Source organism: Carassius carassius, unplaced genomic scaffold, assembly GCF_963082965.1.
Source record: "Carassius carassius unplaced genomic scaffold, fCarCar2.1 SCAFFOLD_61, whole genome shotgun sequence".
Classification (NCBI taxonomy): Eukaryota; Metazoa; Chordata; class Actinopteri; order Cypriniformes; family Cyprinidae; genus Carassius; species Carassius carassius.
Genome location: NW_026775074.1, coordinates 752398 through 774895, shown reverse-complemented (window position 1 = coordinate 774895; position 22498 = coordinate 752398). Strand labels below are relative to the sequence as shown.

Genomic DNA, 22498 nt, shown 5'->3' with positions numbered 1-22498 from the left:
GGAATAGTCCCATTTGTAGTTTATTAGACTAGAAAAAGAATGAAAAATAGACTGGTGAGTGAATCAAAGGAATAGTCAAATTTGTAGTTTATTAAACTAGAAGTGTAATGAGAAATAGACTGCAAATTGTGCTCTCTAATGTATTAGACTCAAAGTTGTATTAACAGACTACAAATGGGACCTAAAAAGTTATATAAGTAACCAATGCTTGGGCAGTGTCCCTTGCATTCATCCTTTTGCTATTCATCCTTTAGTGTTTTAACAAAAGTAGATATGGCTTTGGACGACTGTCCCTTGTGCTTTCGTGGCTATAATCAGCTAAGCCAACACCTTCGTGTCTTTCACAAGGTGCGGAATGTGAAGGAGCGCAAGCTTCTCCTATCCATTGCTTCTGGGAGAGCTTCTCACGGCGGTACCGGCAGCTGAGGAAGCGGTCAAATCCCACCCCCTCTAGGCAGGTTGCACGGGCAACACATAGTCTGCTATCGGCCCTCAACAGCCCTGGGGAGGAGGAGTGCTCAGAGTCGCAGGTTGACAGACTAGATGAAGAGCCAGCCACCAGGCCTGAGGCAGAGCCAGCCACAGGACCCGAGGAGGAGGTCGCCGGGCCTTCAAAGAAGGCCCACTCCTCCGATGCACCATACCCCTTTCCGGACCACGTGCCAGCCCTAAGTGAGTATGACACTTGTCACTTTGATAACACCATACAATAACTTTCATTAATAAATCTCCTATTTGTAGATTATTAGACTAGAAGTTACCTGAGAAATAGACTGGTAAGTGAACCAAGGAAATAATCTCATTTGTTGTTCATTAGACTAGAAGTTGAATTAGAAATAGACTGGTAAGTGAACCAAGGAAATAGCCCCATTTATAGTTTGTTAGACTACAAGAGAAATGAGAAATAGACTGATAAGTGACCAAGGAAATAGTACCATTTGTAGTTTATTAGACTAGAAAATTATAGTAATATAATTATACATATACACACACATATTATGTATGTATATATATATATATATATATATATATATATATATATATAATTTATTATATATTTAATTTAATTTAATTTAATATAATAATAATAATAATAATAATGTTTGTTAGTGTTTACCTCTATGTTATCGACCTGACTCACCTGGTCCTTCTCTTGTGCTTTCTTTTTGCAGATCAGCTCATTGAGGAGTCCAGGGCCCACTGGGAGGGCATCAACCCCACTCCGAAATTAATAAATAATGTGTCCTCAAAGATTTTTAGAATAAAAATTTTTATTTCATATATGTCAGCTGGCCAGACCAATCTGGCCAGCTTGATGTTTTTGGACAACAGGGCAAAGGTCCGGTCCTGGCTGTCTTTTTTAAGGAAATGCAACATTGCAGAGCCAACTGTGCACCATTACCTAAAAAATGTGGCACAGTTCCTCAAATATCTTAATGAGACCCAGCCGCCCACATGCCGGCTCTCCCGTGTGGCTTTCATTGGGATTAGGAGGGAAATCCAGAACTTGACCCGCCCAGTAAAGCGCAGCGTGGCAGTCCACGAGCTGGCTGTAAAACAAGCCAAGGAGGCCCGCCTGATCCCTAAAGCCACACTGCGAGCTTGCCGGGACTCTGCCAAAAAAATTATTTCTGAGATTCTGGGTAAGTTTTTGAATCCTTTCTCCTCTCATTATTTGGCGATCAATGTGATCCTTTATGCTTCTCTTTTTTTCTGTGAAGATCGTCTGAAGACTAGTCCTGAGAAAAAGGACCAATGGTCTTTTTATGGACACCTCACCACTTACTGGGCCAGCATTTATGGTCACCGTGGAGGGGTGTTCCAAAATTTAACAATTAAAGAGGTGGAGGATGCCCGTGCGACAGCTACAGAAGGCCACTTTGTCATTAATGTGAGTGGTTCTCTTTCTCTCTGTCTCTCGTTGTCCACATGGTTTTCTTTAAAATAAAACTCAGCTTATGCCACTTCACACTGTTTCTAAAGATATCAGCCCACAAGACCAACCAGGCCTTTGGTGCAGCCCAGCTGGCCCTGGACCAGGAGGAGTATGGGTGGCTTGAGGAATTCCTTTCACTCCGGTCCAACTTGGTAGGGGGACGAGTTGCAAACTACTTCTTCTTTACCTCAAAGGCCAGCTCCTGCAAAAACTTGAACAAGTATTTTCAGGATGCGTGGGCGAGCATGGGGTTACCAGGCACACCCACATTTACTGATGTGAGGACTGCCATCGCCACCCATGTAAGCATTCCTGTACTTGTCCCGGCTTTATGAGTTTCTGGTGTGTTTTTTTTCTAACTCTTTGCCTATGCTGTTCTCTCTCCAAAAAGGCAAAGAACACTCACTGCCCAGAAGATAGGCACAAAGTGGCACAGTTCATGTGCCACGACACCACCACAGCTGACAGGTTTTATGCCCTCAACCTTAATGCAAAGCAGGCAGCAGAACACCGTCGCCTCTTTGATACAGCTGTGGTGGGTGAGGAAGCTGATAGTCCAAGGCAGCAAGGTGCCAAGAGAAGAAAGACGACAAAACCCCACAAGATGCCAGCTGAGGAAAAGTCCTCATCCACCAGCCCAACGCTCTCCGACAGCCCTCCCGATGCCGAAGAAGGCCAGAAGTCTGGGAAATCTGCTTCAGTAAGTACAATTTCCCATGGATTGGTTTAACTGTTTGTGACAAGTAGACATGTTCACTAACACTTTGCCTTTCTTATTATTTCTATAAGGAAAGAAGCACATTAATGAAGATGGTCCTCAGACGCAGACTGATGGTGAAGAACTCCCCACTTAAATCACCACAGGAAATAGCGTCTAAAAAGCTGGTGCAGCAAGTAAAAAAAGAGACTGGAGAAATTTAAAAAAAAATCCCGTAAATAATTTATGTAGCTATTTAAATTGTTTGTTTTGATATTTTTTATGATAATTGTTCTACTCCTTTTATTTCTACGATAAAAAAGTAAGGTTATCTTTTTATTTGTTTTGATAGCCTCTTCCATTTTTCTTTTTTCTTTTTTCTTTTTTTGTAAATAGTTATAGTTAAGGTTAATGTCAGTTTGCTCTGAATCTTTCTGAACATGTTTATTTATTTATTTTATTTTTCTTATATAATGCATGTTTCCTATTATACTTTTTATATATTGTGTTTTTTTGTACAGAACTTTGAGGCATTTTTGATTTTGACTTTACAATGTCTGCAAAACAAAAAGTTCAATAAATATTTGAAATTGAATTAAGGTGTCATTACATTACACACACTCACACACACTCACACACACACACACACACACACACACACACACACACACACACACACACACACACACACACATATATATTACATGTAATAAAAATAATTTAAACATATTTATATAATGTGTGTGTAAATAAAAGGTATATGTAATAAATACATAATAAATATATAGTATTTCTATACATAAAATGTTTAATAAAAACATATTTTACTATATTTTGAATAACTTGAAATTAGGATGTTTTCACATAAATACACTTCTATTTCAAATGTATTCAGGCCGATCATCATAACCAGTTAAACTGATTATTAGACTAGAAGTTGAATGAGAAATAGACTGAAATAGTGAAATGTATTGTTTATTAGACTAGAAAAGGAATGAGAAATTGACTGGTAAGTGACCAAGGAAATAGTACTTTTTGTAGCTTATTAGACTAAAAGTTTGAATAAGAAATAAACTGGCAAGTGATCAAGGAAATAGTGCCATATGTAGTTTATTAGACTATAAAAATGAATGAGAAATAGACTGGCAAGTGATCCATGTAATAGTGCCATATGTTTTCACATTAATACACTTCTATTTCAAACTTATTCAGGCCGATCATCATCACCAGTTAAACTGATTATTATACTAGAAGTTGAATGAGAAATAGACTGAAATAGTGAAATGTATTGTTTATTAGACTAGAAAAGGAATGAGAAATAGACTGGTAAGTGACCAAGGAAATAGTACTTTTTTGTAGTTTATTAGACTAAAAGTTTTGAATAAGAAATAGACTGGCAAGTGATCAAGGAAATAGTGCCATATGTAGTTTATTAGACTATGAAATGAATGAGAAATAGACTGGCAAGTGATCCATGAAATAGTGCCATATGTTTTCACATTAATACACTTCTATTTCAAATGTATTCAGGCCGATCATCATAACCAGTTAAACTGATTATTAGACTAGAAGTTGAATGAGAAATAGACTGAAATAGTGAAATGTATTGTTTATTAGACTAGAAAAGGAATGAGAAATTGACTGGTAAGTGACCAAGGAAATAGTACTTTTTGTAGTTTATTAGACTAAAAGTTTTGAATAAGAAATAGACTGGCAAGGGATCAAGCAAATAGTGCCATATGTAGTTTATTAGACTAGAAAATTACTGAGAAATAGACTGGCAAGTGATCCATGAAATAGTGCCATATGTAGTTCATTAGACTATGAGTGGAATGAGAAATAGACTGGTCAGTGACCAAGGAAATAGTCCCATTTGAAGTTGTTTGGACTAAAAGTGGAATGAGAAATAGACTGCAAAGTGTGCACTCTTGTTTTATAAAACGTATTTTACAATACATTATGGATAAATTGGAATTAGGAAGATTTCAAATAAAGTAACTGTTAAGTGACAAATGAAATAGCCCCATGTGTAGTTCATTAGACTAGAAGTGATTTGAGAAATAGACTGACAATAAAAAATATTGCTATTTAATATACTGCAAGACTTGCAACATTTGTGGTGCAAATTAACCAAAATCCTACATTTTTTTCTATGCATATTTCTACAGTATTATGGGATAAAACTTACAAAAATGGATTCCTTTGAGTGCCCTGAGTACAGTACAACTGTTTTCTCTAGGCCTCCAAAAAAAATTTTTCTTCCGACTTCCACCCCCCTCGAGCTGCCTTCTCTAGCCGGGGAGGGTGCACCCTGGCCGGCATGGATGAGTAGGTGCGAGGGGGGTGGATGGTACTATTCTCTTGCTAATATCTCCACGAAGCGGTGGACCCCGGGGCTGAAATTACCTACCGTATGCGACCACCCTCGAGTTCCTGGGTGGTCCGGTTCCTGAGTTATAACGGTTCAAATCCCACATTTTGGGGGGCCGTAACTCGGACGCCCGGGGTCATAGGAACATGGGGCTGGTGTTGTCGGATAGAGCTCCCAAAGGTCTAATTTTGACCAGAGTTTGGTGTTGTTTCCCTTCTTTCCGAGTGAGTTATGGCCGGTCAAATTTTGGGACTTTTTGTATTTGCGGGTCCATATCTCTAGCCCCCGGGGGTCTATCGACTTGGGGGAGGTGGCTTCAGAGAGGGCCCTTCGAGAGCTATCAAGTGACCAAGTTTCACGTCGCTAGGTCTCTTCCTTCCATTTGAATATCAAAAATGTGGGGGGCCATAACTCCGCCCCCGGGGTGTTATGGATGGGGGGGGGCAGCGGTGTTCGGTAGGCCTTCTGGAGTTCTTACTCTGACCCGAGTTTGGTGCAGTTTGGCCCCGTTTTGGCGGAGTTACAGCTTGGCAAAGTCTGTGACATTTTGGTTATGAATGAGAAGTAGACTGGCAAGTGATCCATGAAATAGTGCCATATGTAGTTCATTAGACTATGAGTGGAATGAGAAATAGACTGGTCAGTGACCAAGGAAATAGTCCCATTTGAAGTTGTTTGGACTAAAAGTGGAATGAGAAATAGACTGCAAAGTGTGCACTCTTGTTTTATAAAACGTATTTTACAATACATTATGGATAAATTGGAATTAGGAAGATTTCAAATAAAGAAACTGTTAAGTGACAAATGAAATAGCTCCGTGTGTAGTTCATTAGACTAGAAGTGATTTGAGAAATAGACTGACAATAAAAAATATTGCTATTTAATTTACTGCAAGACTTGCAACATTTGTGGTTCAAATTAACCAAAATCCAACATTTTTTCTATGCATATTTCTACAGTATAATGGGATAAAACTTACAAAAATGGATTCCTCTGAGTGCCCTGAGTACAGTACAAGTGTTTTCTCTAGGCTTCATAAAAAAAATTTTCTTCCGACTTCCACCCCCCTCGAGCTGCCTTTTCTAGCCAGGGAGGGTGCACCCTGGCCGGCATGGATGAGTAGGTATGAGGGGGGTGGATGGTACTATTTTTTTGCTAATATCTCCGCGAAGCGGTGGACCCCGAGGCTAAAATTCGGGGGATCCCTAGAAGATCGAGGAGCCTACCGTATGCAACCACCCTCGAGTTCCTGGGTATTCCGGTTCCTGAGTTATAACGGTTCAAATTCCACATTTTGTGGGGCCGTAACTCGGACCCCCGGGGTCATAGGAACATGGGGCTGGTGTAGTCGGATAGAGCTCCCAAAGGTCTAATTTTGACCTGAGTTTGGTGTTTTTTCCTCTCTTTTTGGGTGAGTTATTGCCGGTCAAATTTTGGGACTTCTTGCATTTGCGGGCCCGTATCTCTGGCCCCCGGGGGTCTATCGACTTGAGGGAGGTGGCTTCAGAGAGGGCCCTTTGAGGGCTATCAAGTCACCGAGTTTCAAGTTGCTAGGTCTCTTCCTTCCATTTGACTATCAAAAATGTGTGGGGCAATAACTCCGCCCCCCGGGGTGTTATGGATGGGGGGGCATCGGTGTTCGGTAGGCCTTCTGGAGGTCTTACTCTGACCCGAGTTTGGTGCAGTTTGGCCCCGTTTTGGCGGAGTTACAGCTTGGCAAAATCTGTGACATTTTGGTTAACATTCACCACAATTTTGGATATGTCCGCAAATGTTCCGGATGTGATCCGTGGTCATTCCGTGAATATAATGGTCAAATGGACAAATAGTGGGTTCGTGGGACCCAGGGTGGGGGTCCGCAAGTGGTCCGCAGATGATCCGCAGTCATTGTGTGAACATAATGGTCAAATGGACAAATAGTGGGTTCGTGGGACCCAGGGTGGGGGTCCGCAAGTGGTCCGCAGATGATCCGCAGTCATTGTGTGAATATAATGGTCAAATGGACAAATACGGGGTTCGTGGGACCCAGGGTGGGGGTCCGCAAGGGGTCTGCAGATGATCCGCAGTCATTGTGTGAATATAATGGTCAAATGGACAAATAATGGGTTCGTGGGACCCGGGTTGGGGGTCCGATGGGGGTCCGCATCGGTTCCGTGGTCATTCTGTAACTTTAAAGGTCAAATGGACAAATATAGGTTTCGTGGGCAAAAAATCGTACACCCCCCATTCGGGTAAATGCCACTGTTTTAAACCTGAGGTGTACTGCTCCGTGCGCCACCCTGTGGAGAAGTGCTGAATGGCATGTAGGGGCCTCAAATTTGGGTGGGCTTCCGCGGGGCCCCTCGGGGGTCCAGATCCTCCTGCGCCGGTCAGGGGTCTCCCGTGGGCCGGCAGACATCGACGCCGCGTCCGTCCAAAATTTTTTGGGGTCAGCGCGCAGGTCCCCTTAACCCACGTACACGAGCCCTCAAACTTATACCTGAATGGACGCTCCAAAAAAAAAAGGACTTTCTGGAGAAGTCAAGACGTGACATCCCTAGGAGCTGGCCATTCACCTCTTTAAAACAAAAGCGCACGCTGTGGTGCCTCCGCACGCCGGCACGGGCAGCCGACATGATGGAGGCACCAACAGCCTAGAAACTTAAAACAACAATAAATACAATAATAAATAACCAAATAAATAATTAAAAGACCTTACCTTAAAACGTGTTGGAGCCCGAAGCAGCAGAGTTCAATGTACCTCTCGAAGTTGTGTGACTCAAGATATAAAAAGATCTCGAGTCAGGAAACCTCCAAGAGGCGATCGCAGTCTAAACAGTCTGACAAGGTACGTGATCTTAGCCAAAAGGCCGAGAAGCGATGCCGCTAAGACGCAGCGGGCAGGAAGCCGGACACGGCGATGCCCATCTCGGCTTTGGTAAGTCTGGGGGACCTAAAAACGCTGGGGGATGGTAGTACCCTCCCCTGTCTGCAACGTCACCGGGACTCGTCACGCTCGGCCTGATGCTGGCACTGCAGTGACGGAAAGTACGGCATCGCTCGTAACTCCCAAACGGTTCGTCGCAGAGCCACGTGCCTTATGTAATGGGAATCCTTGGCTCGAGCCGAACCAGACGCAGGTCTCAGATTGGCTCGTCGCTCTGACAAAATTTTCGGGTATTTGGGATTTTGTCGAAAACCTTCTTTTGGAACCTAGCGCCAGGTATTTGGCCCAGTCCCACCCAAAGCAGCACAGAAAGCTTCTCTGGAGTCTGCCTGTCAATAATCATCCCAAAAAAGTGGAAATTTCCATTCACCTTGGCGAGGGGACCTCAAAACGTGCTAACGTGGCGTGTCCGAGATGGCTTGAATGGCTATAACTCCAGGAAGGAATGAGATCCCTTCACCCAAATCGGCACACCTGTGCAGGGGCTCAGTCAGAGGCCAGGTGAAAAAGGGCGCTGCGACAGGCCACTCGGTGGCGCTGTAAGCGACAACAAAATTAATACCAATTGAAAAAGGACAATCAAACAACATGGAGACAGCTACAGCTAGGCTGCAGTCAGTCCAATCGACTTTCAAAGTAAGGTCTGTGCTATATTCGAACTGAACCACCCACCAAGGTCCGATTTTTCAAGAGCGTAACTGACTTTGTTTCACAGGCGCACAACACATACCTCGCATGTGGTAGAACTCCCCATTCTGAAATGCAAAAAAAAAAAAAAACCTGGAAAAAACCTCTTCTGCTTTGTTTCACCAACAATTTCAGGGGAGAGCGCGAACGCAGTCCCCCACTACCATAAATTATGCAGTCGAGATTCCCGCATTTGGGGAATTCGCAGGGGTCAGCATGGCCGGAGTGCAATGGCCAAGCCTCGCCCTGGGTGAACCGCCTTCTTGATCATGGTGTATCCCTTGCCAGGTAAGTATGAAGGCCCAGGTATGATTTGCGTCTCTACCGTCCACACCAATGGTTAGCCCCCCTCCAGGAAAGGAAGGACGGGTGCCTTCCGTTACTGGCCTGGAAACTGCCAAGCTCATGGGCCGGTGATTCCCAACGCCGGTTTTAGATGACTCTCTTTAACCAAACACACCTGATTCGATGCATCACCTCGTCTGTGAAAGACCTCAGGTGGGTGCATCGTTCGTGGAAGAGTCCAAGATCCCAGGAGGGCGCATCAGGAAAAAAGTTCGCAATACACCACAGCATGGCAGATCTCATTCCTTGTTCTGCTATTCGACACAATAAACGGCAATCCCCAAAAAGGGAAAGCACACCGTTCCTGGAGACACTGCAATACCAAGCCGATGCTTGGAGTGGACGGAGCAAGCCCCGGCTACAGCTCCATGATCTAAAAATCCATTTAATATGTAGTCCCCGGATGGGGGACGTATCAGATATTAAACTGATAAGAACAGATTTTTTTTCTTTGGAAAAAGTTTTATTGTCAACAGTTACATTTTTTCCATTTGCATTTTTACTTTCACACACATTTTTCTTTTCAAGCACACATTAAAACAAGCCATATTATATATAATAAATACACATGGTAAAATGAAAGAAACAATCATTGTTAAAAAACATTTGATTAAAACCACAGTGTTTTGCTTGTTTTTAAAAGTCCATATTTGAGGTGTGTTTAAAAGGTGCGATCGGTTTCAAAAGTAAAATACAAATTTAAAAAAAACAAACAAGCCTCATATGCATGTTAATAAAACCAATTTCATTGATAAAACACCATAAAAACCAATTTATTGGATAAAAACCAATAAAAAAAAACATCTGTTGTGCAAGACCGGGGGTGAGTCCTCATCAAGTCGGTCTTCACCCCACTCTCCAGAACAGGGACATGAGATGCTACTTTACGGGCTCAGCGGAGATCCCCTCTCCTCCGGCCCGCTGGCCCGCTGTTCCCGTAGCCAGAATGGTTAGGGTGCATCTACGGGCAGCCAGGGTCGGTGCCTGCCGGGACCCTCTCTGTGCGACCCCGGCCCCCCCGTCCGAATATCGTCGTCCGGTACCCCTGCAGCCTTGATGTTACCTTTAGCTCGCATGCATGGAGGGTTACCGTAACGCGCTTCCCCACCAGCAGGTTTCTGGTGGCCCAGATGGCATCCTTGATGACGTTGAGGGTGAGCCAGAGCGAGGTAAATTTCTGTGCCGTCAAGTCCTTCAAGCCCCGGCCCACGCCAAGGATGGCGAGCTGGTACCCGAACTGGGCCCCACCTGCTGGTAGGCACGGGAAATACACGGGGAGCCGGTCTTGGCCCACAGGTCCCGCGCAGTGCTGCAGTCCCAGAGCAGGTGGTGGGCGGTCTCCGGGGAATTGCAGCCGGACCGAGGGCAGATGGGGTTTTTGGCCATGCCTCTGGAGTGCATAACCGCCCTGACCGGGAGGATCTCATGAGCCACCATCCACGATAAGTCCTTGTGCCTGTTCTGGAGAGCAGGGTGAGCCGCATTCCACCAAACTTGTTTGGCCTCACTTAGTGTGAGGCCCGGAACTGGACTCACCGGTTTCCGGTCCTGCACAACAGAAATGAGAGACTTGTGTTTAGTTAAATGGTGACATCTTCACTCTCTAAAAGGTATTTCTTTAAAAACTTTTTTATAAAACTGTAGTCTTTAGGCAAGTTAAAAGACACTGGGGTTTTCAAATCTACTGGTAAAATTTTCAAAGTTCTTAGGTAAGACCCCATCCAAAATAGCGCCATTGCAGCCGTCTTGTTTTCTTTGGATGGGGTCATGGCATAACTGATGTGCAAGGCGGTGAAGCGGCTGCCTAAAAACAGGTGGGGGTCTGGGAGGCCTTTTCCAACGTTCTCTGGCCTTTTCTTGACTGTCTCCCTCTTCAGGCACTCCCACTTGGACCCCCACAGGAAGTAAAACACCGCCCTCTCCAGTTTCACCAGGAACCACCGAGGGGGCCAAAAACAGAACAGACAAGTAAAATCAGAGGTAAAATCACATATTTAAAAATAAAAATTTTACCTTCAATCGTCAACTGTCTTAGTTCCCAAAACCCTAGTCTTTTCCTAACTTTCCCTAGCAAGTCAGTTCAGTTTTCCCGTCCTCCACCCTCTTTATCAAATTTAACACCTAAAATTTTAAAGTCCTCCTGTGTCCACGTCCCCCCACGGCCCGAAGAGCTGGGCCTCAGACTTGTTTCTATTGAGTTTGGCGCCCGAGGCCCGACCGTACCAGTCAGTCAAGTCCAGTGCTCTTCGTATAGATAAAATGTCCGTGGTTAAAAGAGTAACATCGCCCATGTATAAGGCACAAGTCGCTGTCAGTCCACCCGTCCCAGGAACGTCCAGTCCTTTGACCCATTTATCCTTTCTCAAGATCTGTGCCAGTGGCTCGATACAAGCCACATACAGGAGAGGAGATAAAGGACATCCCTGATGGACACCACTGTGTATGTTCACAGTTTTGGAAAGATGCCCGTTTACAAGGAATTTGCTGACTAGTCCCTTGTACAGCAGTCCCACCCTGGCTACAAACCTCTTTGTTGGAAAACCCATTTTTTGCAGTACCTGAAAAAGGTACTGGTGCGAGACTCGGTCAAATGCTTTTTCAAAGTCTAAATTTAGGACTACTAGCCGAATATTTCTGTCTCTCGCATAACAGATGGCGTCTCTGATCAGTACTAGGCTGTCTGTTATCTTTCTTCCGGGCACAGAACAAGCTTGATCCGGGTGAATCACGTCCTCTAAAGCCGTTGACATGCGTGTTGCTAAAATTTTGCTAAAAAGTTTATAATCAAAATTTAAAAGTGTTATGGGTCTCCAGTTTTTTAAGTCAGTCCGGTCACCTTTTTTGTGAAGTAAAGAAACTATCCCTATTCTAAAACTGTCTGGAAGTATGTCGAGGGTCTCAAACTCTTTAAAAACTGTCAAAAGCTCTTGTCCTAAAATGTCCCAAAATGTTAGATAAAACTCTAGGGGAAGTCCATCCACTCCTGGGGACTTCCCCTTCTTAAAACCTCCAAGTGCTTTTTGGATTTCTAAGATGTTAAAATCTTGGGTTAAAATCTCATTTTGACAGTCAACCCTTTCCTCAATAAAATTTAAAACTTCTTTTGCAGTGTCAAAGTGTACCTTTTTAAAACTATATAATGCCCCATAAAATTTTTCCACATCCTCTAAAATCTCTTTTGTTGTGTTAACCTCCCTATCCCCTGTTTTAACCCTGGTTAATCCCCCACCCCTTGTTATTATTTTCTTAAAAAAATATCTGGTACACTTTTCGCCTTTTTCTATTTCTCTCTCTTTACTTCTTAAAAGGACCCCTTTACTTTTTATATTGGCTAAAACTGACATTTCTTTTTTTACTTCCTGAATTTCGTCGATAAAATCAAAACCATTATTTAAAAGATTAAAATACCTTTGTAGTCTTTTCTGCAACCCCAACATGCGTTTCTTTTCCCTACTCTTCTTTTCTTTCCCTATCTTTCTAAAAAACTGTCTTGTCCGGTCCTTTACCATCTCCCACCACTGTGCACGTGTATCGTAAAAGTCTTGGAGGGTCTGCCATTGGCTGAACTGTTCCCTATATTCTAAAACTATATCCTTGTCTTCCAACAGGGAACAGTTCAGCTTCCACAGCCCTCCCCCTACCGTCACACCCATGGGCAGTGAAAGGGTGCAAGACAGCATTATGTGATCAGAGAAAAAGAGGGGGGTTAATGTAGCATCGGTCGGCGGGCAGTCCCTTGTAAAAACGTAGTCGATTCGAGAGGCTTTGGTACTATCACCACTGAACCAGGTGAAGCCCTCCTCTCTTTGATGCAAAATTTTAAAACAGTCGACTAAATTAAAATCTCTGACTAAACCCTGCAATAACACCGACGTTTTGTCCACTCTAAAATCCTCCCCTACCCTTTTCCTGTCTGTTTTGGATAAAACACAATTAAAATCCCCTGCTACCATTAGTGGGGCCCTACCTAGCATGTGGGGTTGCAAGTCTTCTAAAAGCTCATATCTTTCATTCTTTTCCGTAAAACCATATACATTAAGAACATTAAAATCCCTGTCTAAAAAGGTCAGATTTACTAAAAGTGCCCGGCATTGCCTCACCACAGTGCTGCCCTTCACCAAGATGTTAGGATTATTAATTAAAACCGCAACTCCGTCATTTTTGTTAAAATTTGATCCGCTCCATATGGAGGCTCCTGCGGACCATAGCTCCTCCATTTTCTTGTACCTAGTTAAAAAGGGCAGAGAACACTCTTGTAATAAAAACAAATCTGACTTAAAAGATTTTAAAAGGGACAAAATACTCTGTGCTCTAATGGTGGACCTCACACTTCTTACATTGATAGTAGAGATGGTGAGGCCATGAGCAGTAGGGTTAAAAAGGTATAAGACATTTAAAACAGAAGACAGTAAAAAGACTACAAAGATACGATTAAAATCATGTTATATCTTGCTGCATTTGCCTTTCCTTTTCCTCAGACGAGCTGGGATCAGGAGGGCAAATGCCTGTCGCTTCAGAGGCCACAGAGGAAACCTCTTGTGCCTCTTTTGGCGATGATGCTGTTAGCTTAATGTGCAAAAAGGATTCCTCATTAGGGGACTCTAGGGGCCACATGCGCTCCAGATCTACCGAATCGATACTATCAAGCTTATATGCTGCCCTAGATTTTTTCTCCTCCGTTACAATCAGAGGAGACCCCGCAGGTCTTTTTTGCACCTGAGCGTTAGGGAGTGAACACTCTGTCTCACTCCCGGTAGATTCCTGCACCCCATCCGAAACTGTTACTAGTGAGGAATTGGTTTTTTCCTCACTTTCCTCTCCTTCCATGACCATTTCCTGTTCCGTTGCCTCCGCCCCTGTGGCCGTCCCACTTCCTCCTTCCTGCCCAATCCCTGAGGCCGGCTGGGAATTTGAAATTCCCGCCAAAACCTCAGGGACCGCCTCCTCTTTCCTTTGTTCATTCGTTTGTTGCCCATGTGGGGCGGCCATTTTGAGCTTGTTGGCAAAACTTTTAGGGCAGTCTCTGTAGAGGTGGTTTGTTTCTCCACAAAGATTGCACCGTCTGAAATTGGTACAATAATCAAACTGTGACCAATTTCTCTACACTTCCCACATACTAACTCTTGGCATGCTTCAGCGAGATGACCAAACCTGCAACCCTTCCTGCAGAGTTTGGTATGTAGCCTCTGTTCTCTCCGAGCACAATCATGGAAGGCAGATGTTTCAGGCCCTGGTAGCCCCCAGCGTCTTCCCATTGTTTAATGGGAATTCGCCAGGAGCATGTCCAAATCCCATCTTCATCTAACACTTTGACAGGCTGGCCTCGAACAGTGCAAAATCTACCCAACCAAACATAAATATCATCTCCAGTCACTGTTTCATTGAACATCCTTACAATCACAGTTTAAGTGTGTTATCAGAAAGTTTCTCGACAGTGAACATGGAGAACTGGGCTTTAACTGAATCAAACCTTTGCCAAAAGTCATTAAGCAGGGAAGCGGTTTTAAAACTGACATCAAATCCTTTGTTCAAGGGCAGAGTCATCAAACAATTCAGGTCGTCAGATCTAAAAGCTAAGGTCTTTTGGATCAGCTTGCTGGAAAAGTCCATACGGGACATTCCAAGGAGCTTCCCCTCAACCTGCCTGAATAAAAAACGCACGCTGTGGTGCCTCCGCACGCCGGCAGGGGCAGCCGACATGGTGGAGGCACCAACAGCCTAAAAACTTAAAACAACAATAAATACAATAATAAATAACCAAATAAATAATTAAAAGACCTTACCTTAAAACTTGTTTTAGCCCGAAGCAGCAGAGTTCAATGTACCTCTCGAAGTTGTGTGACTCAAGATATAAAAAGATCTCTAGTCAGGAAACCTCCAAGAGGCGATCGCAGTCTCAACCGTCCGACAAGATATGTGATCTTAGCCAAAAGGCCGAGAAGCGATGCCGCTAAGACGCAGCGGGGAGGAAGCCGGACACGGCGATGCCCATCTCGGCTTTGGTAAGTCTGGGGGACCTAAAAACGCTGGGGGATGGTAGTACCCTCCCCTGTCTGCAACGTCACCGGGCCTCGTCACGCTCGGCCTGACGCTGGCACTGCAGCGACGGAAAGTACGGCATCGCTCGTAATTCCCAAACGGTTCGTCGCAGAGCCACGTGCCTTATGTCATGGGAATCCTTGGCTCGAGCCGAACCAGACGCAGGTCTCAGATTGGCTCGTCGCTCTGACGGATATTTCGGGTATTTGGGATTTTGTCGAAAACCTTCTTTTGCAACCTAGCGCCAGGTATTTGGCCCAGTCCCACCCAGAGCAGCACAGAAAGCTTCTTTGGAGTCTGCCTGTCAATAATCATCCCAAAAAAGTGGAAATTTCCATTCACCTTGGCGAGGGGACCTCAAAACGTGCTAAGGTGGCGTGTCCGAGATGGCTCGAATGGCTATAACTCCAGGAAGGAATGAGATCCCTTCACCCAAATCGGCACACCTGTGCAGGGGCTCAGTCAGAGGCCAAGTGAAAAAGGGCGCTGCGACAGGCCACTCGGTGGCGCTGTAAGTGACAACAAAATTAATACCAATTGAAAAAGGACAACCAAACAACATGGAGACAGCTACAGCTAGGCTGCAGTCAGTCCAATCGACTTTCAAAGTAAGGTCTGTGCTATATTCGAACTGAACCACCCACCAGGGTCCGATTTTTCAAGAGCGTAACTGACTTTGTTTCACAGGCGCACAACACATACCTCGCATGTGACAGAACTCCCCATTCTGAAACGCAAAAAAAAAAAAAAACCCTGAAAAAAAACCTCTTCTGCTTTGTTTCAACAACAATTTCAGGGGAGAGCGCGAACACAGTCCCCCACTACCATAAATTATGCAGCTCTAGATTCCCGCATTTGGGGAATTCGCAGGGGTCAGCATGGCCGGAGTGCAATGGGCAAGCCTCGCCCTAGGTGAACCGCCTTCTTGATTATTGTGTCTCCCCTGCCAGGTAAGTATGAAGTCCCAGGCGGTCAGCCAGAGGTATGATTTGCGTCTCTACCGTCCACACCAACGGTTAGCCCCCCACCAGGAAAGGAAGGACGGGTGCCTTCCGTTTCTGGCCTGGAAACTGCCAAGCTCATGGGCCGGTGCTTCCCAACGCCGGTTTTAGATGACTCTCTTTAACCAAACACACCTGATTCGGTGCATCACCTCGTCTGTGAAAGACCTCAGGTGGGTGCATCGTTCATGGAAGAGTCCAAGACCCCAGGAGGGCGCATCAGGAAAAAAGTTCGCAATACACCACAGCATGGCAGATCTCATTCCTTGTTGCAAATACAGTTGCTATTTAATGAAAAGTGAGATACGCACCACATGTGGTGCACATGTGTGCCAAAATTCAACGCTCATTTTTATGCAAATTCTACAGTATTATCGGATAAAACTTACAAAAATGGATTCCTCTGAGTGCCCTGAGTTCAGTACAACTGTTTTCTCTAGGCCTCATAAAAAAATTTTCTTCCGACTTCCACCCCCCTCGAGCTGCCTTCTCTAGCCGGGAAGTGTGCACCCTGGCCGGCATGGATGAGTAGGTGCGAGGGGGGTGGATGTCATTAGTCATTAGACTAGAAAATTAATGGGAAATAGACTGGTAAGGGACCAAGGTAATTTACAGTTTATTAGACTAAAAGTGGAATGAGAAATAGACTGGTAAGTCACCAAGAAAATAGTTCCATTTGTAGTTTCTTAGACTAGAGTTGGTATGAAAAATAGACTGGTAACTGAATCAAGGAAATAGTCATATTTGTAGTTTATCAGACTAGAAAATGAATGAGAAATAGACTGGTAGGTGACCAAGGAAATAGTACTATTTGTAGTTTATTAGACTAGAAGTTGAATGAGAAATAGACTGGTAAGTGATCCAAGGGAATAGTCCCATTTGTAGTTTATTAGACTAGAAAAAGAATGAAAAATAGACTGGTGAGTGAATCAAAGGAATAGTCAAATTTGTAGTTTATTAAACTAGAAGTGTAATGAGAAATAGACTGCAAATTGTGCTCTCTAATGTATTAGACTCAAAGTTGTATTAACAGACTACAAATGGGACCTAAAAAGTTATATAAGTAACCAATGCTTGGGCAGTGTCCCTTGCATTCATCCTTTTGCTATTCATCCTTTAGTGTTTTAACAAAAGTAGATATGGCTTTGGACGACTGTCCCTTGTGCTTTCGTGGCTATAATCAGCTAAGCCAACACCTTCGTGTCTTTCACAAGGTGCGGAATGGGAAGGAGCGCAAGCTTCTCCTATCCATTGCTTCTGGGAGAGCTTCTCACGGCGGTACCGGCAGCTGAGGAAGCGGTCAAATCCCACCCCCTCTAGGCAGGTTGCACGGGCAACACATAGTCTGCTATCGGCCCTCAACAGCCCTGGGGAGGAGGAGTGCTCAGAGTCGCAGGTTGACAGACTAGATGAAGAGCCAGCCACCAGGCCTGAGGCAGAGCCAGCCACAGGACCCGAGGAGGAGGTCGCCGGGCCTTCAAAGAAGGCCCACTCCTCCGATGCACCATACCCCTTTCCAGACCACGTGCCAGCCCTAAGTGAGTATGACACTTGTCACTTTGATAACACCATACAATAACTTTCATTAATAAATCTCCTATTTGTAGATTATTAGACTAGAAGTTACCTGAGAAATAGACTGGTAAGTGAACCAAGGAAATAATCTCATTTGTTGTTCATTAGACTAGAAGTTGAATTAGAAATAGACTGGTAAGTGAACCAAGGAAATAGCCCCATTTATAGTTTGTTAGACTACAAGAGAAATGAGAAATAGACTGATAAGTGACCAAGGAAATAGTACCATTTGTAGTTTATTAGACTAGAAAATTATAGTAATATAATTATACATATACACACACATATTATGTATGTATATATATATATATATATATATATATATATATATATATATATATATAATTTATTATATATTTAATTTAATTTAATATAATAATAATAATAATAATAATAATGTTTGTTAGTGTTTACCTCTATGTTATCGACCTGACTCACCTGGTCCTTCTCTTGTGCTTTCTTTTTGCAGATCAGCTCATTGAGGAGTCCAGGGCCCATTGGGAGGGCATCAACCCCACTCCGAAATTAATAAATAATGTGTCCTCAAAGATTTTTAGAATAAAATTTTTTATTTCATATATGTCAGCTGGCCAGACCAATCTGGCCAGCTTGATGTTTTTGGACAACAGGGCAAAGGTCCGGTCCTGGCTGTCTTTTTTAAGGAAATGCAACATTGCAGAGCCAACTGTGCACCATTACCTAAAAAATGTGGCACAGTTCCTCAAATATCTTAATGAGACCCCGCCGCCCACATGCCGGCTCTCCCGTGTGGCTTTCATTGGGATTAGGAGGGAAATCCAGAACTTGACCCGCCCAGTAAAGCGCAGCGTGGCAGTCCACGAGCTGGCTGTAAAACAAGCCAAGGAGGCCCGCCTGATCCCTAAAGCCACACTGCGAGCTTGCCGGGACTCTGCCAAAAAAATTATTTCTGAGATTCTGGGTAAGTTTTTGAATCCTTTCTCCTCTCATTATTTGGCGATCAATGTGATCCTTTATGCTTCTCTTTTTTTCTGTGAAGATCGTCTGAAGACTAGTCCTGAGAAAAAGGACCAATGGTCTTTTTATGGACACCTCACCACTTACTGGGCCAGCATTTATGGTCACCGTGGAGGGGTGTTCCAAAATTTAACAATTAAAGAGGTGGAGGATGCCCGTGCGACAGCTACAGAAGGCCACTTTGTCATTAATGTGAGTGGTTCTCTTTCTCTCTGTCTCTCGTTGTCCACATGGTTTTCTTTAAAATAAAACTCAGCTTATGCCACTTCACACTGTTTCTAAAGATATCAGCCCACAAGACCAACCAGGCCTTTGGTGCAGCCCAGGAAATCTGGAAATCTGCTTCAGTAAGTACAATTTCCCATGGATTGGTTTAACTGTTTGTGACAAGTAGACATGTTCACTAACACTTTGCCTTTCTTATTATTTCTATAAGGAAAGAAGCACATTAATGAAGATGGTCCTCAGACGCAGACTGATGGTGAAGAACTCCCCACTTAAATCACCACAGGAAATAGCGTCTAAAAAGCTGGTGCAGCAAGTAAAAAAAGAGACTGGAGAAATTAAAAACAAAATCCCGTAAATAATTTATGTAGCTATTTAAATTGTTTGTTTTGATATTTTTTATGATAATTGTTCTACTCCTTTTATTTCTACGATAAAAAAGTAAGGTTATCTTTTTATTTGTTTTGATAGCCTCTTCCATTTTTCTTTTTTCTTTTTTCTTTTTTCTTTTTTTTGTAAATAGTTATAGTTAAGGTTAATGTCAGTTTTCTCTGAATCTTTCTGAACATGTTTATTTATTTATTTTATTTTTCTTATATAATGCATGTTTCCTATTATACTTTTTATATATTGTGTTTTTTTGTACAGAACTTTGAGGCATTTTTGATTTTGACTTTACAATGTCTGCAAAACAAAAAGTTCAATAAATATTTGAAATTGAATTAAGGTGTCATTACTTTACACACACTCACACACACTCACACACACACACACACACACACACACACACACACACACACACACACACACACACACACACACACACACACATATATATTACATGTAATAAAAATAATTTAAACATATTTATATATTGTGTGTGTAAATAAAAAGGTATATGTAATAAATACATAATAAATATATAGTATTTCTATACATAAAATGTTTAATAAAAACATATTTTACTATATTTTGAATAACTTGAAATTAGGATGTTTTCACATAAATACACTTCTATTTCAAATGTATTCAGGCCGATCATCATAACCAGTTAAACTGATTATTAGACTAGAAGTTGAATGAGAAATAGACTGAAATAGTGAAATGTATTGTTTATAAGACTAGAAAAGGAATGAGAAATAGACTGGTAAGTGACCAAGGAAATAGTACTTTTTGTAGTTTATTAGACTAAAAGTTTTGAATAAGAAATAGACTGGCAAGTGATCAAGGAAATAGTGCCATATGTAGTTTATTAGACTATGAAATGAATGAGAAATAGACTGGCAAGTGATCCATGAAATAGTGCCATATGTTTTCACATTAATACACTTCTATTTCAAATGTATTCAGGCCGATCATCATAACCAGTTAAACTGATTATTAGACTAGAAGTTGAATGAGAAATAGACTGAAATAGTGAAATGTATTGTTTATTAGACTAGAAAAGGAATGAGAAATTGACTGGTAAGTGACCAAGGAAATAGTACTTTTTGTAGTGTATTAGACTAAAAGTTTTGAATAAGAAATAGACTGGCAAGGGATCAAGCAAATAGTGCCATATGTAGTTTATTAGACTATAAAATTACTGAGAAATAGACTGGCAAGTGATCCATGAAATAGTGCCATATGTTTTCACATTAATACACTTCTATTTCAAATTTATTCAGGCCGATCATCATCACCAGTTAAACTGATTATTAGACTAGAAGTTGAATGAGAAATAGACTGAAATAGTGAAATGTATTGTTTATTAGACTAGAAAAGGAATGAGAAATAGTCTGGTAAGTGACCAAGGAAATAGTACTTTTTGTAGCTTATTAGACTAAAAGTTTGAATAAGAAATAAACTGGCAAGTGATCAAGGAAATAGTGCCATATGTAGTTTATTAGACTATAAAAATGAATGAGAAATAGACTGGCAAGTGATCCATGAAATAGTGCCATATGTTTTCACATTAATACACTTCTATTTCAAACTTATTCAGGCCGATCATCATCACCAGTTAAACTGATTATTAGACTAGAAGTTGAATGAGAAATAGACTGAAATAGTGAAATGTATTGTTTATTAGACTAGAAAAGGAATGAGAAATAGACTGGTAAGTGACCAAGGAAATAGTACTTTTTGTAGTTTATTAGACTAAAAGTTTTGAATGAGAAATAGACTGGCAAGTGATCAAGGAAATAGTGCCATATGTAGTTTATTAGACTAGAAAATTAATGAGAAATAGACTGGCAAGTGATCCATGAAATAGTGCCATATGTAGTTCATTAGACTATGAGTGGAATGAGAAATAGACTGGTCAGTGACCAAGGAAATAGTCCCATTTGAAGTTGTTTGGACTAAAAGTGGAATGAGAAATAGACTGCAAAGTGTGCACTCTTGTTTTATAAAACGTATTTTACAATACATTATGGATAAATTGGAATTAGGAAGATTTCAAATAAAGTAACTGTTAAGTGACAAATGAAATAGCCCCATGTGTAGTTCATTAGACTAGAAGTGATTTGAGAAATAGACTGACAATAAAAAATATTGCTATTTAATATACTGCAAGACTTGCAACATTTGTGGTGCAAATTAACCAAAATCCAACATTTTTTTATATGCATATTTCTACAGTATTATGGGATAAAACTTACAAAAATGGATTCCATTGAGTGCCCTGAGTACAGTACAACTGTTTTCTCTAGGCCTCATAAAAAAAATTTTCTTCCGACTTCCACCCCCCTCGAGCTGCCTTCTCTAGCCGGGGAGGGTGCACCCTGGCCGGCATGGATGAGTAGGTGCGAGGGGGGTGGATGGTACTATTCTCTTGCTAATATCTCCACGAAGCGGTGGACCCCGGGGCTGAAATTACCTACCGTATGCGACCACCCTCGAGTTCCTGGGTGGTCCGGTTCCTGAGTTATAACGGTTCAAATCCCACATTTTGGGGGGCCGTAACTCGGACGCCCGGGGTCATAGGAACATGGGGCTGGTGTCGTCGGATAGAGCTCCCAAAGGTCTAATTTTGACCAGAGTTTGGTGTTGTTTCCCTTCTTTCCGAGTGAGTTATGGCCGGTCAAATTTTGGGACTTTTTGTATTTGCGGGTCCATATCTCTAGCCCCCGGGGGTCTATCGACTTGGGGGAGGTGGCTTCAGAGAGGGCCCTTCGAGGGCTATCAAGTCACCAAGTTTCAAGTCGCTAGGTCTCTTCCTTCCATTTGACTATCAAAAATGTGGGGGGCCATAACTCCGCCCCCGGGGTGTTATGGATGGGGGGGGCAGTGGTGTTCGGTAGGCCTTCTGGAGTTCTTACTCTGACCCGAGTTTGGTGCAGTTTGCCCCCGTTTTGGCGGAGTTACAGCTTGGCAAAATCTGTGACATTTTGGTTAACATTCACCACAATTTTGGATATGTCCGCAAATGTTCCGGATGTGATCCGTGGTCATTCCGTGAATATAATGGTCAAATGGACAAATAGTGGGTTCGTGGGTCCCAGGGTGGGGGTCCGCAAGTGGTCCGCAGATGATCCGCAGTCATTGTGTGAACATAATGGTCAAATGGACAAATAGTGGGTTCGTGGGACCCAGGGTGGGGGTCCGCAAGTGGTCCGCAGATGATCCGCAGTCATTGTGTGAATATAATGGTCAAATGGACAAATACGGGGTTCGTGGGACCCAGGGTGGGGGTCCGCAAGGGGTCTGCAGATGATCC

General features: G+C 42.8%; 2 non-coding genes and 1 pseudogene across 2 annotated transcripts; all 3 read right to left on the bottom strand.

Annotated features, from left to right (window-relative positions):
- Positions 1–8749: 8749 nt before the first annotated feature.
- Positions 8750–8913, bottom strand: LOC132134623 (U1 spliceosomal RNA). Its single transcript, XR_009429678.1, has one exon. It is a non-coding gene; the product is annotated as a U1 spliceosomal RNA (small nuclear RNA).
- Positions 8914–9250: 337 nt separating this feature from the next.
- LOC132134711 (U2 spliceosomal RNA) lies at positions 9251–9427 on the bottom strand (annotated as a pseudogene).
- A 6367-nt stretch (positions 9428–15794) lies between these two features.
- LOC132134667 (U1 spliceosomal RNA) lies at positions 15795–15959 on the bottom strand. The gene has a single exon (XR_009429721.1). It is a non-coding gene; the product is annotated as a U1 spliceosomal RNA (small nuclear RNA).
- Positions 15960–22498: the final 6539 nt, after the last annotated feature.